The following is a 13,061-nucleotide window of genomic DNA, read 5'->3' as shown; positions in this document are numbered from 1 at the left end:
CCCAATAATATAAAGAAATTCTCTATCCTGGAACCATTTAGTTCTTTCCTCAAACCATAGATTTGTCTCATGTCCGCCCAGGTTTAGGATCCTATGTCTTTACTGCATCTGTATCTTTGTTTTACCATGTACTCTGCTTTGTGACTCCACCTGAATCTGCCATATCCTAGGCTCTCTCCAGCAAAAAAAGGACTTGTTGAATGAATACTCTTTTTGTTTTTCTTTTCTTTTTGCTGAGTTACAGAGCGGAGTCAGAAGTTCACAGGATGCTGTCTTCCATAAAGTTCCCATCTGTGCTGGCTGATTATGAATTTTCTAAGGATAGGGTACAAGCACTCTTCAGTGTGTGTTAATATGAAATTAAACAATACAGCTGTTCAGAAATCCCTATGGCTTCAATTGCTTCGTAAATTATTGTTAAATCTACAATACCAAAAGTACAGGTGATTGCTCAGTGTTCTTAGACTTAACAGTACTTGCACACCTACGCATACACATGCGTGTATACACGCACACACACGTGCATGCAAGCATGGATTAAAAATGAAAGAAAAGAAAACTTTATATTGCTAATAATTACTTGTAGAAACTCAGTCTAAGATTTAATGTTTTAAACTTGTCAGCAGGTGCTCTGTTAATGCTGAACTAAACAAAATTCTACGAAATCTTGCTGTGCCCTTGGAAAAAACCCAACAACAATAAAGGAAAGGAAAATTAACTATTAAGAAACCTTGTGCATATGTTCTTTAGAACCCGAATCTTAGCATTTTCTGTTTTCTTTTCCTTGCCAAAGATTATACTTTATATCAAAGAAAGGACTGACTGAGAAAGTAGTAAGTGACACATAGTTCCTAAAGCTCCCTTGTGATTTTGCTCAGCTCTTAAAATGAGGAATTGAAGCCAGAATGCTGTGCTTAATAAAATAATATTACCTATTTTTTTAAAAGTCATACATTTTGAAAGTTAAAGTTTGAATTCCACAGCCTGTTATCATTTAAGGTACAACATAGTTATCCTCAAAAAACTGACCTTTTTCTTTTATTTTTCTGTTCTTAAAGTTCTTTTCCTTAAGAAGTATATGAGGTTTTTATTCATTTTAGTTAGGATGCAAACAAAAGCAGTTTTCAGGGAAAATTGCCTCTAGAAATGTTAGCTGTTGTTGAAGCATTTTTATTTGTCTGTTTTGGCAATACTTTAGGATTACTGGCAAGGAGAATACTATCCACTGAAAAAGAGAATTGATTCATCTTATGGTATAATTTTTTTAAAGCAATTCCTAATTTATTGTCTTTGAAATTGAGAATTCTTCCATTGGAAATGTCGCCAAATTAAATACAAACAAAATGAGATAAATGAAATTTTATTGTGGCATGATTATTTTGATGTCTTAGAAATAGATGTATCAGGATAAAAAAATGAAAAATAAGTTATCACCTCATTTTTGGCTGGTTGATACATTCTCCCCTACTCAAATGATATGTATTGTGAAGTTGTCATTTTTGAAAAGAATAGATTTTAACACTTGACTTAGCACATAGGAACTCATAAAAGAGATGAATCTGATCCTTTGCGACACAGGTACCTTCATCCTTCCCACTGAGTGATGATTCATTTCCTCATCATTGTGCCTCACAGACAGCAGGTTTAGCTGTGACTCTGAGTGTGCATGTGCTAAATGCAGAACTCTGTAGGACTCAGAAGCCTATTTAGTGTCTCTCCCTGAATGACACTGTGTGTTAGGGTTGGGGTGGGAGGGTGGGGTCACAGTTTGGAAGAGTGCATTTAGAAATGACTGCAGCGTGTTTGAAGCTTTCTTGTCAATGGGAAATAAAACCTGGGGAATGGGTGACAACTTGATAGTGCTCCTCTTCAAAGAGAGTGGAGAGGAGGAGAAACGTATTATTTGTTAGCTTAAATTGAGAACAGAATTCAGAAAAAAGATTTGGTAGTTGGACTCATCCTCCCCAGTTCAGTTTTCCCCTAGAAACATTTTTGTATTTATTTATTTATTTATTTATCTATCTATCTATCTATTTATTTATTTATTATTTATTTATTTTTTTTAAAGATTTTATTTATTTATTTGAGACAGAGAGAATGAGAGAGAGAGAGCACATAAGAGGGGGGAGGGTCAGAGGGAGGAGCAGGCTCCCTGCCAAGCAGGGAGCCTGATGCGGGACTCGATCCAGGGACTCCAGGATCATGACCTGAGCCGAAGGCAGTCGCTTAACCAACTGAGCCACCCAGGCGCCCTATCTATCTATTTATTTATTTATTTTTGTTTTGTAGACTCTTTCTTCATCTTCAAAGCTACCATTACTTTTTAATTTTATTTATTTATTTATTTATTTATTTATTTATTTATTTATTTATTTTTAGCATTTTTGTATTTAAAAGATCCCTTCTCTTGGCTGAAGCAATACTCGTAGCAACTCTCTGGTTGTGGCTCAAGGGAAGTCACAGAGGCAGTTCTATTTCCGTGGATGTTTGTGGAGTGAAAAAAGAGGAGGAAATAAGAGTAGCTATGTAGTGTATTATGAGAGAGCCAGAAAAGGTGTTGAAGGGTCGTAAAGAGTTTGGAAGAAGAGTGGAAGGGTATTAAGACTTCCCAGCAAAATGCCAGCAATTCCTGCTGCCACCAAGTGCCCCAGTGAGGAGGGGCAGGGCACAGAAAGACAGTGAAGCAAGAGTATTTTGTGACGGGATAGTGGGAAGAGTTGCTCAATAATATAATTTTGCCTAGTTATGTGTTTAATAAGTGAAAATTTTACTTGAATTAAAATTTTACTGGAATTTAAACTGTTTAATTGATGAACCCCTACATATAAGGCCCATGAGAAATACATCAAAATAAGAGGAACTTTGTTTTTAAAACTCAAGGAATAATTTAAGAAACTTTGTCATCAGGGGTGCCTGGGTGGCTTGGTTGTTAAGGGTCTGCCTTCGGCTCAGGTCATGATCCCAGGGTCCTGGGATCGAGCCCCACATCGGGCTCCCTGCTCCACGGGAAGCCTGCTTCTCCCTCTCCCACTCCCCCTGCTTGTGTTCCCTCTCTCGCTGTGTCTCTCTCTCTGTCAAATAAATGAATAAAATCTTAAAAAAAAAAAAAAAGAAAGAAAAAAATTTTGTCATCAATAAATTCTGGCTTTAGGGGTGCCTGGATGACTCAGCTGTTTAAGTATCCGACTCTTGATTTCAGTTCAGGTCATGATCTCAGGGTCCTGAGATTGAGCCCTGCATTGGGTTCTGAGCTCAGCAGGGAGTCTGCTTAGAGTCTCTCTCTGCTTCTCCCTCTCTCCGCTTCTCTTTCTCCCCCCACCCCTGCCCCATGCTCTCTCTCTAAAATAAATAAATAAATCTTTTAAAAAATCATACCAAAATTTCAAGTGATTAGGCAAATTGCTTAATCCATTTTTGTGTATTTGCTTTTGTTTTTTCATCCTTGCAACAGGAACAATAATAGCTCCTAACCTTTTTTATGAAGATTAATAAAATATTCCATATCAAGAACTTGGGACAGAGTCTAAAACAAGCAATTGGTCCTTACATCAGTTACTAATGCCACTGTTTTAGGATTGATAGAATTACTGATTAGATTTGGAGGAAAAGAAGAACTCAAAGAGCTTTGGCTTGAATATTGGATAAATACTCAATATACGTAAGATTTGATGGTGATGAAAGACAGAGGGGGCTTAAGAGCTCTTCCCTAGAAATAATTCATTTGAAATACCTGTTAGATATCCAAATACAGTTGTTGAGAAGTAAGTTGGTTATGTGAGTGTGAACTTATGGCACAGATTATAACTACAGATATTATTATGAAAATCATCTTCAGATAAATAAATAGTATATAATGGATTCAGTTAGAAAGCCTGCTTTGAGAAAATCTATAGGAAGAATTAAAAACCAAGGATAGAGTTCTGATACAATATTTTGAGATGATACAGTAAGCATAGTGACAAGGACATATTTATTATGGAGTGGAATATAAAATTTATATTAATTTTAAAGTTAAAATAAGGATAATTAAAAGATGTTCTATGCTAATATGTTATAGCGTTGGTCTAGATTCCTTGACCTCTGGGGATAAATGCTCTTGTTTCTAAACTTTTAGGCATTATGGAGAAAATATTTAAGAAGCATGTTACTTTCTCTAAGAGAAACTATTTTCCATATCTCACAATGAAAGTCAACTCTGACCTGTAGATCTACATGCTTGGCATCACAAGGTCATCTAAATCCCGAGAGTGAAAAGGTTTCTCAAATAAAGAGATGAAGAGGGCATTGCATTGTCCATATTGTGAGTCCCTCTCTCCCCAGCTATTGGTTCTTCATCTTTCACTATTAACTTCGTCTAGAGGTTTTTTATAGGAAACAAGAACTTTCTGTCTTTGAAAATTTCAAAATGTTAAAGAAAAGAACTTGTAATATTTCTAAAATTAATTAATCTTAATTTAATAAATGAAAAAGAAAATATTCAGAGATCATATTATCTCAAGATATTATATGCAGTATTCTATTTCTACTATTAAGGAAGTATAGTTTCCCATTTAAATATGGATGCTCCTTATTAAAATATAATACTAACAAATTACATTTAATGGGCACATACTATATATTAACATTGTAATAACAGCTTTACAAAGATAATCTTTCAGATGATTAATATTAATCCACAAACAGATGTATCTGTCTGAAAAAAAAAAAAAGGAATGTAATGAGAAAAGAAGGTAAGATCAAGAATACTGTAGCAGGAACTCCAGGAAGCAAGGGGTAGAACACTGACACACAGATCCTCAAAGTTGCCCTAGGAGTTGAAAACACCAGAAACGAGATGGAGATAAAAAATGAAGAGCACCTTCCCAAACTCCCCATGATAGCTTAGGTCTTTGTGTTAAAAGAAACACAATAGTCTAGTGGTAAAAAACAAAAAATGCACTGGGTTCATACAGACCAAAGTTGGTATTGTCCACTTGGTAACCATGGAACTTTGGACAAGTTACTTACTTTTCTTGAGCTTACGTTTCTCCCATTTGTAAAAGAGTGATAAGCATTTACCTCAGTTCATACCTGGAGGACAAAATAAGATATTAAATGAGCAGAAGACTTAACATACAGTAAACTGTCAGTAAATGTTCATTATTATTACTGTTCAGAAAATGACAGGACAGTCTGATTATCTTTTATTACTTTCATTTAAATAGCAATAGAGTCAACCCTTAATCAACCTTGTAAGGGGAAGTGATGACACAAATATTTTGTGATATATTCAATGTAGGTGCTCAGAGGTAACCCTAATAACATACAGGGAGGAAACTGGAAGTGAGCGGCCATCACAACAAGGGCAGCTAAAGTTTTAAAGTCGTTCATAGCCAAATTATACTCCCAGAATCAGTTCGGTTGCATTTTACCTAATTTTCCATATATTACTTAAGAGCAAAGCATTCCTCAGTAGTGATGCATCTGATGAAATACTGCAAATGTGCCCATATTATGAAGAATTAAGTTTAACTACTTAATATTTATTATAGCACTTTCTTTTAGAACAGTAAAAAAGGAGTGATTCTGAACTCCTGTGGAGAACCTTATCTAGGGATGGGTAATGTTTTACTTATCCCCACTGGCAGTAAAGAGCTCTCTACTGGAGTTGAAAGAACTCTCCCAGAAACCAGACTGCAATTTCAAATGAGGAGCTGCATATATTCAAAGTTAATTTAAAACTCCAGCATTTTTTTAGGTGGGTGGCCATATGAAAAACAACTAAAGCAAAACTTTTTATTTTCCTGCAAAAAAAATAATTTGGAAGTTACCTAACTTTAAACCTATGAACACTATCAAGGGCTGGATTTATAAATTTAAGTCTCCTGAATACTCACTCACATTCAGTCCTTACCAACACCAGCCACAACATGCATGCCCCCCCCACCCTATTGTTAACAAGAATCATAAATCTCCAAGATGAACAATTACTTTCTAAGGATATTCAAAGAGCTTTGTCTTCCTGAGTTCTCTGCCTTTCTAATATCCAAAAGTGTTCATGCCAGCAAGGAAAGACTCATGAGTATTTGTGCACTGTTTAGTGCTCATGTATTAATCTCACAAAACTATTGAAAAAGTAAGATTTCTTTAAACATTAAGTGATTCTCTTCTAAATATTGCAGTGCTTTCTTACATGCAATAAATCAGATTTAAATAAAAAATTTCATGCTTTTCCATATATTTGACAAAATCTATAATTTTATTTAATTTCTTCTAAAAACTGAGCTGAAATTTCAAGTCTTATATATCTGATAGCCTATATTGTTCAACTATCTTAAAACTCCATCAGCATACATACATGTATTACAATGATTACAAACCATATTACATTCTTACAGAGAGCTATAACAATAGAAAGGGTTCATAAAATTTTTAATTTACTACTTTTTATCATCATCATATCATAAATAATCATCATCATCATGTTTTTTTTTATTCCTTTTGATTCTTATATGTCTTCTTGAGGTTTTGGTAAGCTTACTAGACCACAAGAAAAAGAAAAAGAGAGTTGTAATTGTTCCTTTTCCAAGAGAAAATGTTCAAACAGATACCAATATAATGATTTTTTTCCTTCTCAACTCAGGATTCAGTTTCAGTGGGCTAAACATCTGGATTATTTCACTGACACTGCCTAAAATCCAGGATACAAATTTTAAAAAAAAGCAAAACACAACTTTTCGATGTATTAATGAGCTAGCACGAAAGAAAGCAATTCTCAGATCAAAAGACTAAGTGAAGGTGGGAACCCAGCTAGATAAGCAGAGCTTTGTGCCAAGTTTGTCACCCTAAAGACATTTGCTAAACAATAAGACCTTGAGTTTTGATTTGCACAGTCTCAGAGTACATAGAAAATCCAAATTGGAGGATGTATTAATCCATGAAATGATCCATGAAACTAGGAATACAAGGTCTACACAATTAATATTAGGGAGAAAACAAAAATAAAATATAAACATGAGAACAATCTATAATTTCACATCTAGTTATTAGGAAGAATAGGAGGAAGGGCAGGAGGAAGCCCCTGAGTAATTGGAACAGCATGGGAGCATTCAGCCAGTCTTTTGGCCAAGTATATATCACACCAGTGGTCTAAAAACCCTCGGGAGAAGAAATTGGTTTACATGAACCAGCACTGGTATCTTCTGTCTCCTAGAAACAGTAATGCAAAGCTCTAGAGAAAACCAACTTTATCTCATACCTCAAAGATTTCCATATTTCCAAATTTTATGGGAAATGAGCAATTCACAGTAAAAATAAATAAATTAGTAAGTAAGAAATGGGGAAGGGTGAACATCGGAGAGAACAAGCAATGTATTGTGTTTCTGTCCTTGTTTGGAGACTGCATCTTCTCACTTTCCTAGGTAAGGTTTACATGAGCCATAGCCTTGGCCTGCAGTTTATCACAGGCTGTTCCCAACCTTCCGATAAATGTATGGGAGGAAGTTTCAGGATGAGAAATTCCAAGCAAACCTCTGATGTCAAGTAGTGGCCAGAATTCCACTGTCTTCTGTCCAGTGAGGCTCTTCAAATCTTCGATCTCCCTTCTATAGATCAGATTGCAGCCTCTGTTCCTAATTCTAGTCTAGAGTGCCGCAAGGTCATATTTTAGTCATCTTTCCTCTTTGCGTTTCCATTCTGTTATCACTGATAAATTTGTTCATATTTTTACTTTTTTCCTTTTATATATTGTTATGGACTAGATATTTGTGTCTCCCCCAAATTTGTATGTTGAAGTCCTAGTACTCAATATGATGGTATTTAAAGATGGGGCCTTTGGGGCGTAATTAGGGTTAATTAAATCTTGAGGGCAGGCCCTCCTGATGGGATTAGTGGTCTTACTCAAGGAGGAAGTTCAAGAACTCCCTCTCCACATGCACACACTGAAGAAAGGCATGGTAAGGACATAATGAGAGGAAGCCAGGACTAAATCAGCCGGCACCTTGGTATTTTGTTAAAAACGGCCCTAGATGACTAAGGCATATACTATCCACATTTGATGGGTATTTATAAGGAAGTGTCCTAATTACTTATTGCCTTAGTGAGTAATTTTTCTTGTCAATTTACTGATAAATGAATGAAAACAAGAACAGTAAAACTGAGTTCTGGCCAGGGCACAGATAGAACTTGAGTGCTCTCCTAGTGGGGATATAAGTTGACATTTCTTCTGTGAAAATTATATTAACAGTATGCTGTAAAACACTTTTACTTGTTAATCCTCTCTCTCAGGATGTGTCCTAAGGTTAGAATTAGAGATGGAAAAGATTCACTTCCAGACAGATTCCCCATTATATTTGTTAAAACAGACTCTTAGCCGGCATCTAAAAACAAAAAGCCAGCAGCTTGACACAGATCTATGTTATTGTTTACTTTCCATTATTAGATAAGTTACTACAACGTTAAGTTATCGCTACATGGACCTTCACTCACTGTTCAACAAATGCATCCAAAACCTTGCTATGTGCCAAACTGATGTCCCCAGCAAGAGCACTTCCCTCAAAGCCAGGCTTGTATGACTTCTACCTATTGGACCCTCAATTTGAAAGTCTGATAAGCATCTCAACTTAATATGCCCTGAACTGACTTCTCTTCCCACAGCCTCACACTGCTCAGGCTGACAGCTTGGATCATTCTTCATTCCCATTACTTTCTCACCCTTCACATTGGGTGACATGGGCAAATTCTCTCAGCTCCACCCTCACTTTTTAACCTCCTCTGCTGCTACCAGCCTTTGAGAAGCTACCATTATATCTCACGGATTAATGCAAAAGCCTAACTGGACTCCCTTATTCATGCTTTGTTCCTATAGTTTAATTCATCACTGTGCATAGAGTGATAATTTAAAAATGAGTAGAAGAGGTTATATCTTATATCAAAACCCTCCAAGAGCTCCCCGTCCTCCTCAGAATAAAAGCTGTTGTGCTTTCGGTGGCTTATAAGCCCTGCAGGGTCTGGCTCACCACCACTTCTGGCTCTGTCTCCAACACCCCTCCCCCATGCTAAGTACTTAACGGTGTTCAAAGTTACACTTGCCTCCTTGATATTCCTTGGCCATATCAAACATATACCTGCCTCAGGGCCTTTTACCCTTCCTTTCCCTCTAGCCAGAATCCCCTCTCCTTGTCATCTACCAGACTTACTTCCTCCCATCTGCAAGTATCTGCTCAAATACCTCTTTTTTTTTTTTTTTTTGGTGACACATTCCTTTTCCACCCTATGTACAGTTGTACACATCCAGTATTGCTTTTCTCTTTCCTTTTCTTTACATTTCCTCATAACTTATATCCCTTTTAATATATTGTATATTCTTATGTAATTGATTGTTAGTTGGTTATTTTCTGTCTCTACTGACTAAACAGAAAAATCCACCTGTGCAAGGATTTTTTTTTTTTTTTTTTGGCTTATGACAAAACAGTTTACTAATTATCGGTTAGTGAATAAATCAAGTACTGGTTTATTTGTAGCATCTACTTTTTTATAGTGTAGGATCTCATATCCTACTAAAAATCTGCCAACCCAAGTGAAAAATACACTGATGTTCTAAAGAAATATTTTCAAAAAATTTTTTTTCAGTAGAAAAGTCCTTTTTCACACTTGATGATTTGGAAGTACCACAGCCCCCTACTTCAAATGGATGCTACAGAAGTTGGTAATGAAAGTATCACCTGGAGGTTGATATGGCCCAGTTGCTTAAGAAATCTAGAACATCATTCTGTATCCAAGACAAAAAAAAAAAAAAATTTTGCTTGATCAGGGTGTGGTGATGGAGAATGTGCCAGTAGTGACTGAGATTCACTTTCCACCAGTCTATAAAGAATGGAACTCAGATTTATATTTCGACTGATTTTAGAAAAACATTGTGATGTGTCTTGCATTGTTTTGTTTGTCACATATTTATATTGCTTTTTGTATTACACATTTATATTAGGATCTTAATAACGAATTTTATTAGGCACAAAAAAATCTATCTATCCATTTGCATTTCTTGAACTTCCAGACCTCTGAAAGAACTATGATTCTGGAAGCAGTTCCTCTCAATCATTACATTCATTCCTACTCTTCTTAAAACACTTACTGTTTGTGGGTATTGCTCAGAAACAAAATATCTTGTCATAATCCCTAAGGAATCTGTAAATTTAACTAACCTTCTGTAAAAATTTAGGAGAAAAATAAGGCTTTGTCTGGTAATAGGTGTCTATAGATTTCAGCCATCTTTCAGGTAAAATGATTCTGAGGTTAAAAAAAAAAGTCAGTACTGTTTCCAAAACTGAGTCTTTAGAGGGGGACATAAAGACAAATATTCACACCACACACACTGATACTTTTTGTCGGAGTTAACTGTTTCAAGAACAGAGACCTTTTCTTAGAGGGGTTCACTGATATATATTTTCAGCACCTAGTCTAGTGTTTGGCCCAGAAAAAAAAAAATCAATATATTCTTACTAAATGAGTGAATGAGCCCCAGATGCTCTTTTATTCTGACAGTTTATCATCTTAATACATTTAGAGAAGAGCAGTATTTTATTATAGTGAACTGGGAGGTAGTTTGGGTTGCTAATTAGATGTCACCAAGAAACTGAATTCCCACAGCCCGTATGTGCAGTACTGAAAACCTTGCTTTGGTTTCTTTGCTATCTTTTGTGTAATCATTTCCAATTATTGATTAATCTCTAAATTTGTGGTAGAAGAATTGACTTTTGAGGGCTGTGACATTATTTGTCCAAATTCTGGCATTCTTTTTCTTTTCTTTTTTTAATTCCTGCAATGATTTACTTTACACTTTTTTTTTAAGAAAACATTCCCCCCACACCAGCATCCTATTTTATTTCTTCTGCCATATTTGTTTTCCAGTAAGATTTTGAAATTCAGATTCTCATTGAAAACCACCTATTTATAAACTACTTTTCCCTTCCATTCATGGCCTTAAGTCATCTGTTTGTATAGATTTATTAATGAGTCTTCAGTAGTAATGACTTCATAATCATCCCTTAAAGTTGTGTTTTAATGGTTGTATTGTTCAAGGTATCAACTGGCAGGGTGGGATGGGATGAGGTATCAGGGAAAACAATATCTGGCATGCCAAATGTGAAACTCATAAGCACATCAATCCACTGACTAAAAAGAACTAACGAATTTCATCTTTTGTTCTGTTACATTTAAACAACAGTTAAAATATTTCCCATAAAAATCTGGACATGTAACATATCTTCAGATATTCTATCTGAAAAACCTGGGCCCATAGTCCTTACGGCAACACTTTAAAGGAGGTAAAGAGCAGCTACCTTCCTTCAAATGACCCAGTCAATAAAATCTCTAAATCATCTAGTTTCAAAAAAGAGAGAAAGATTTAATCATGGACATTACTGTCCTGGACCATGTTGGCGTTTGAGTTTGCAGCCTATATTATTGCAATCCATAATCTGCTAAATCTATAATTTAATATAGTCATTTGTGAGTAAGAATGTAAACAAAATAATTCAGAGAAGTTTTATTGAACACCTGCTACAGTGAAATAGACTAGAACAAAATGCCTCGGTTCTCCAGAAGGTACATTCCTTGAGAATCATAGATAGGGTAGGTCTTATATTCTATTGGATTTTAGATGAAAGCAAGCCCAGAGCCTCTAAGTTGAAAGTAGCAGAAACAAAATTTGGAATACCACACAGATTTCTATATTGATCTAGAGGAAACTGCAGTTTTCTCAAGAGTACTGGTCATAGAATTCTAGCAACCATAAAGTACTAAAAATTATTTTATAGCTACTTTTATGGTAGCCTAAATTGATTTAATAGAGCACTATCAAATCAATTCATTCTCTTAACTCTTAGACTGCATTATCTTGATTTGAATTGTTGGTGAATCAGGCCATCTAGCAATTATAGGGATGCCTGGTGTATGATATATTATCCATAAGGCCAGCCACCTGAAGAATGGAGGCAGTTGTATAAAAGAAATTGTGAATGGAGCCCTCCATAAATTGAACACCACTGAATGATAAGTATTTGCAGGCACACTAAATGCATATCTTTATATCAAGGAAAGAATTATCACACACATTCATATGCAAAAATAGCTCATAAGACTTATTTATATATCAAAAGATTGGAAATGTAGAAATTATAGTTCATATAGCAGTAACTAAACTGAATCTACTGTTTTAAGCAATCATTTAATATTTATGAGACAATCTTTAACATTGTACATATATCTTTTTTTTTTTTAAGATTTATTTATTTATTTGAGAGAGCGAGAATGAGAGAGAGAGAGTACATGAGAGGTGGGAGGGTTAGAGGGAGAAGCAGGCTCCTCGCCGAGCAGGGAGCCCGATGCGGGACTCGATCCCGGGACTCCAGGATCATGACCTGAGCCGAAGGCAGTCGCTTAACCAACTGAGCCACCCAGGCGCCCCTGTACATATATCTTTTATTCTCTTCAAGTTAAAATACTCTTTGGAAGTAAGTATGTGTGACGAGAAGGGCCATGTATTTAGCATATACACAAAAATCTTGTCAATGGCTAATTGTAGCAGCTAATATATACTAAATGTTTCCTATGTCCTAGAGAGTTTGCAAAGAACTTTCTTTTTTTAAAAAAATTTTAATCAATTAATTTATTTGAGACAGCGAGAGAATACACAAGCAGGGGGAAGAAGAGGGACAAGCAGACTCCGCGCTGAATGTGGAGCTCCATGCTGGGCTCGATCTCATGACTCCAAGATCATGACCTGAGCCAAAACCAAGAGTCCGATATTCCACCAACTAAGACACCCAGGTGTCCCTCAAAGAACTTTCCATTTATTATCTCATATAGCATTATGGGTAAGTTCTTATTGCAGGTGAGATAAATGAGGCTTGGAGAGATAGTATGACTTGGCCAGGCCACAAAAGTAATAAACACTGGCGCTGGGATTAGACTCTGGCATTCTCTAAATATTTTAAGCATCTGCTTGGCTTAGTAGCAGTGCCAGGAATACAAATACAAAAATAAATATATTACACATGGATTTTAAGTTTTATGGTCACATA

The sequence above is a fragment of the Mirounga angustirostris genome, unplaced genomic scaffold (assembly GCF_029215605.1).
Source record: "Mirounga angustirostris isolate CCGP_5_RB_7025 unplaced genomic scaffold, mMirAng1.0.hap1 SCAF_10, whole genome shotgun sequence".
Lineage (NCBI taxonomy): Eukaryota > Metazoa > Chordata > Mammalia > Carnivora > Phocidae > Mirounga > Mirounga angustirostris.
Note: the sequence above shows the minus strand (reverse complement) of the source record.